Raw genomic sequence first — 6,225 nt, 5'->3', positions numbered from 1 at the left:
CACAGACAACCAGGAAAGCTACAAATCACGTAGCCCCACCAGCAATAAGATTTGAAAGCTTTATTCAAATGAGGTTAGAATTATAAAATATCCGCACACAAAGGAGTCTTTAGGATCATCCCTAAGTGAAGAAATTAATGTCCAAAACAATTAATTAGATGCTCAGGATCATGCAGGGTCAGTGGCAGAACTAAAACTAGAACTCAGGTCTTTGATGTGGTTTTTGTAATGGTCATAAAAAGGGGAATGAAAAGAAAGGTTTTCCAAAGTTCAGTTGGTTGGAATATAATGCTAATGAGGCAGATAAATCTGTGGATTAACTAGTTGGCTTTTCTGTGTTTAGTAGTCATAGACAATGCACAGCTTCTGCTCTGCTGGTCAGTGGCCAAAATGCCTTTGGTTACAAGGAAATAGCATGCAAATAGAGTAGCAGTCACAGGAAAGTCATTACCCCAGCTAGGGGGGGAAAAAACAATGGAAAGAGCATACATGCAACTTCAGACTGAGCACAGCTGTGAGGGTGTACCCAACTTCAGAATTCAATAAGTTCAAAGGTCATAAAGGGTAAAAACTGAAAAGAGAAGACCTTTTAAGTGAACATAAAATACTCCACACCTCAAGAAGGATTTGAGGCTTGAGTAGCTCAGTTTCAAATAGGGAAGCCATCTTGGGTCTTATAGCATTTACCTAATGGTATCAAGAGTCTGCTTGACCTGATTGAGCAGCAAATTGACCCATATCACTAAAACATCATTCTCCGGGAGGAGAAAGCCCAGCTGAGCAACTGAGAGATTTATCTATCACCCATGGTCCCCACTTCTCTGTGTGAGAGGCCTCCAGAAAAACAAAGAACATCATGTTCTAAAGTTGTTAGCTGCCATACACATATGCCTCATTGCCACTGTAGTGCCCACAATGCCCCACAATTCTTTTATATTTTTGGGAGTTGTACCCTAGTTTATTAGGAGGGGGGATTGCTACTGTTTTTCCTATGCTATTTGAGTAAATGCCTTTACTAAAAAAAACTAATCTACTGACTGATTGTTAAGTGGAAGCACTCTGATGGGGACTTGTAAGATTTAGAAGAGTAGCCACTCATAGGAATGCCTCTAAAACACCAAAAGTAGGTATTTTCCTAGGAATGCAACATCTGTATTGTTCATATCAACTTCCATTCTTATAGCTTCTGCAGTAATAAACAGATATCAGAATTTAACATTTGGACAAGTACATTTTCCCAAAGGAACTGGTCTGACTTCTAAAGAAAACCAGAAAACACATTGCTTATTTACTGTCTAGAAAAAATTGCTAATTTTCCTTTACTGGATTCATTCAAAGTAGGGTATCCAATTAGGAGAGTCATTTGTAGAGAATTTTGCTAGTAAACCACCTCAAATCCAAAAATCAATCAACTAAAAATCCTGAATGAGCTCCACAATGCATCACCTTCTCTATGTTTATTCTCCAACTCATGCTGACTCCGGCAGGTAAATTCCCCAGATGAGAAGATATCCACATCTCTCAGACTTCTAAGGGTAATCCTATGGGTAACTACAATACTCAGAAAATAGAGGATTGACCACACACACACACACACACACACACACACACACACACACACCAGTTAGCTCCTTCTTAACAGCCACCCTTACCAGTGGACTCCCTAATAATCAGTGAGTAGACTCATTTAATTCTTAGCAAAGACATTTATTGAAATGGCATAAGAGGCAAAGTATTCATTCCTAGCATAAAGAAGGAATTCTTTCCCAGGGAAAGAAACTTATGCCACAATATCCCACAAATATACATGGAGTCCATTGGTGGGGACAGAGTAAAGTGACAATTACTATAATCTAAGTGAGACACACATGCACACATTAACCAAAATAACTTACAACTTCAGGACCTTCATGTTCCTTTTTATCTCTGAAATGTCTTCATAAAGTTCACTAAAGAACCAGGTATTATGATAATTGAGTTGATCTACTACTTACCTGGGATGGCCTTTTCTAGGGTTCAATAGCTCAGTAAGATAAATCAGTTTCTAGTGTTAGGTCAAGCAGATCACTCAACTATGGAGCTAATTCTACAATAGACTCATTTGCTTCTGGGATGGGTCAAGTAGATCACTTGGCAACTGGACAACTGCTCAGATTGGACCAATTAGATTGCTGAGAAGTTTTTTCATCTCCTGGCAGGAGACGGAAAAGTCTAGATTCCCCTGTTAAACAATCTTTTCTAGTTAAGAACTGACTTCCCTCAATTAGGATCTTCACCTTTACTCTTGCTCAGTTATAGTTCCCAGATTCCTTTAGGGTTTTATGAGTAATTGGAGACGAAGGTATTCAATAAGTCTATGTCCTGGAACAAGTTGGTTTTCTTTCTGGTCTCTTCCTAGCAATTGAGCTATTCAAAGGCTCAGGCATTTTTGAAGATAGAAAATGTTTACTTTGCATTAGAAAGCCTTTCCTTCCCCTTTAGAGTTCACATGCAGGCCCCCTTTCCAACCTTTAATCCAGCTCATGTCTAAACAGGATACATCCATACACATAGTATAATGTTGTACAAATGATGGGGTATCCCTTGAATGATGAAGAAAACTCTTATATCTTTGCAAGTCTGGGTGAATTGTACCGATAACACCTAAAGCCCACTTTTTAGCTTATAGTATGATAGACAAAAGATCATGTCATATTGACCATCAATTTTCATCCATTTTAGTAGAATTGGACTAAAATAGCCCACCATTCCCTAATTATGTGTGGTGGTTTAACAATCTGAGAATTTGTCTCAACTATTTTTGTGAAGAACATTAGATGAGCCAGTTCTTCCCTGGATATGAAGTAGGAAAGCTATACACACAAATACATACCATAATGGGGAATGAAGTCAGTCATGGAACCATTAAAATTAAAGCTTAGATGGATCTGAGATGGCAATTGTACTTCCTTCTGGTTTTGGTCCATGATCCGACAAGGCCTAGAGAGATCAAATGATTCACCTGAGGGTGACACAGCAGCATGGCCCAAAATGGAATTTGGAGGTTTGACTCTAAAACCAATACTATCTCTACTTTACCTATTATGGCCAGGTCATTTGGCTTCCTTGATTTTCAGTTTCTTCATCTGTAAAATGAAAGAGTTGTATTAAGTAATGATAGCCAAAATAACTTTATATATGTAGTCAGAAGAATTTGGATTTCTCATGGCCACTGAGAGCATCTGGTAGAGAATAATGTGGGGAGTTGAGTAATTTATAGCAGGGAACAGAAACATATACTCTCCAGACTCTCTGGGGAGCTGTGTAGAAATGCATCATTCAAGGCAGGAAACTGACACAGGGACTATGACATCTGGAGGAAGAGAAGAGAGCTGAGCCTAGCTTTGAGACAATTAGCCCTGAGGGTCAAGAATTGAGCTCTGAAGGGAATAGATCTGGGAAGCCCAATTCATTATCAGATGAGATCATATTTAAAAAGCTCTTAGCACAGTGCCTGTCACATAGTAAGCACTTAATAAAGGCTTGTTTCCTCCCTCTCCAGCTGAAGGACACATTTGGCAAAGACACATACCTGGGGAAAATCAGAATGAGACCACAAGAAGAAAAGTAGTAATAGCAGGACCCTGGAGTACTAGGGGTAAAAGTTGTTTCGGGCACATTTATTTTCTAGATTACCCCTCACTACTCTAAGTTTGTTTCCACTCCATATATGGGTACTGCATGAATATATGAGAGAGTAAACCCCAACCTTATGGGGGGAGGGGGTTTGTAAGCAACTGTTCTGATCTGTCTTCTTAGTACATGCCTTTGCTTTTGACTTAATTGTGTCTTCTGGATGACTATTAAAGGGAAGGTCACCAATAGGGGCTCATGAGTGAGACTTTAGGAGCGTAGAGTTAATGAATAAGTCAACAGGCATTTATTAAGTGCTTACTATGTGCCTGGCACTGTGATAAACATTGAATATGGAAGAAATTGTAGGAATACAAATACCAGCAAAATGATAGTTCTTAGAAGACATAAAAAGGAAGCTGAAAAGGGAGGCAGGAGAAAAGGTACCTAGATAAAGGGCATAATGAAAAAGTTCAGAGAAGACTATGAAAAGATGGCTCACAGTGTGCCCCTGGAATGTGATAATAATTGCCCCTCAAATAAACCAATACTGACAAGTTGGAGCACTACATATACTGCCTCATTGGAGGCTCCCACATTTGAAATGACTCCTGAAGGCCATCAACAAGTACTTATTAATCACTTACGTGCCCGGGACTGTGAAGATAAGAAGAAAAGCTAAATCAGTCTCTGTTCTCCAGGAGCTCTAATTCTAAAGGCATTTTTGTCCCCATTTTACAAATTAGTGAAAAAAACTCAGGTTAAATTGTTCTAGATCACACATCTAATACCTCAAAGGAAGAACTTGAACACTGTCCCTATCTTTCCCTCTCCCAAGTCCAGCTACTACACAATTCTGGGTCATTTCTAAGTTTCTTTCCAGCTGGAAATTCTGTAATTGGCTAGTCAGGGAGGTAGTAAATGGCAGATCCAGTAGCCAAATGAAGGAATACAGGTCTTTGGACTACAAATCCAACACCTTGCTACTTCTCCTAATAAATTCCTCTCCTAATCTAGATAAAAGAATTTCTTTTGTGAGCTTAAAAAAAGAGTATAGATAATTGTCTCCCCTTCGATTTGGCCTACGTACACAGCCTAAAATTGCATACACAATAGAGAACTCTTCGGGCTGATCAGAGTAGGAAAAAGTTTAATAGCCTCCACTTCACGACTATTTTTCTTAACCGACAAAGAAGTGAAGAACCATTGCCCAGATAAATTCCTGAGGTTTCTCCTTCTCTCCTTCCTTCCACGCCTCCGCCCTCTTTGCCCTGTCTTCTGTGCTCTCCTTCCAGTCTGCTTAGACTGAATCCCTGCCCTTCTCAGGCGCTCGCTTTGGAGTGGAGCTTGGTTCTCTCTTAGGACCAGTTCTGCCTCCAGATGTTCCAGCAGGGAGGCGGGGCGGGGCTGGGAAGAGAGAGGCGCCAGACAAACCGGAAAGCAGAATGGACCGCTCTACTGAAGGAAGAAATACTCTCTGAGGGCCGCTGGGATGATGAGCCTCGAGCCAGCAAGCCTTCCTTCTCACCAGAGTTCTCAGGGTTCCCCTTTTCGCGTGAGCTGGTCAGAGGCTTAGAGAAAGGCTCGAAAAGGTTGATAGAAGACTGGCAGGGATAGATCAGGACTGGGGAGAGAGAACATTAAGGGGAGTTGGGAGTTGAGGAGCTTGGCAATGAGGCATTCAAGGGCTGAGATCCTTTGCAGCAGATTACTGCCCAGACTCATTTCCCTAACCGTCTCCTGAAGCTCAGGAATTTGCCTTTCCCCACTTTTTAGCTCCAGGCAAACCACTAGCTCCCCTTAAGAGAAGGTCTAGTTGCTTTCTCTTAACTCGTTGAGATCACCCTGGACCTCGACAGAAGAACTCTCTGGCAAATGAGGAAAGCGCTGCTGCCTTAACTGTCGACCCCAAAGTGTCAGGGCAACTGGAGGCTGGAAAGGGAGAGGAGGCTAGGGAGTGAGACTAGTATTAGCATCACCACCACTCCATGCCCCCTGAGAACTACATTTCCCAGAGGGCTATGTGATTGGTCCCTGAAAATTGGGCTGGGAGGAAAGAGGAAAGAAAGAATCAGAAGACTGGAGGAGATATAGTAATGGGAGGTGAGCAGAGGAGCTGGAGAGGGGAACGAAGAGGAGGGGAAGGAGAGAGACACACCAAACAGAAGTGGGGAGAAGAAAAGAAAGCAGAAGAAAGGAGGGGGGTTAATAAAGAGAAGATGAGTCAGAGGAGAGAGAGGAGAAAGAAGGGAGCAGGAAAAAAGAGGGAAGAGAACATTATGGGAGAGAGGAAAGTAAAGGAAGGGGAAGAGAAGAGAGAACAACTGAGCAGTGGAAGGAGGAGGAAGAAGAAGTGGAAGGAGCAGAGAAAAGGAGATCACCAAAGGAGAAGAGAAATGGGGAGACAGAGAAGAATTGTAGATGTTAAAGGGAAGCTGAGGGAAAAGAAGAGAAAATCATCAGAATCACTCAAGCTTTAATGTTTGTATTAATGTCAGAACTACCAACAACAGTTCACCCAAAGGGTTCTAAACAAGGTACATTATAGTGTATATTGCATTGGCTGGAAAGGAAAGTACCCTACACAAACACATTTGTATCTAAAATTTGGCC

Source organism: Monodelphis domestica, chromosome 1 (genome assembly GCF_027887165.1).
Source record: "Monodelphis domestica isolate mMonDom1 chromosome 1, mMonDom1.pri, whole genome shotgun sequence".
Taxonomy (NCBI): Eukaryota; Metazoa; Chordata; class Mammalia; order Didelphimorphia; family Didelphidae; genus Monodelphis; species Monodelphis domestica.
This window is presented reverse-complemented; position numbering follows the sequence as displayed.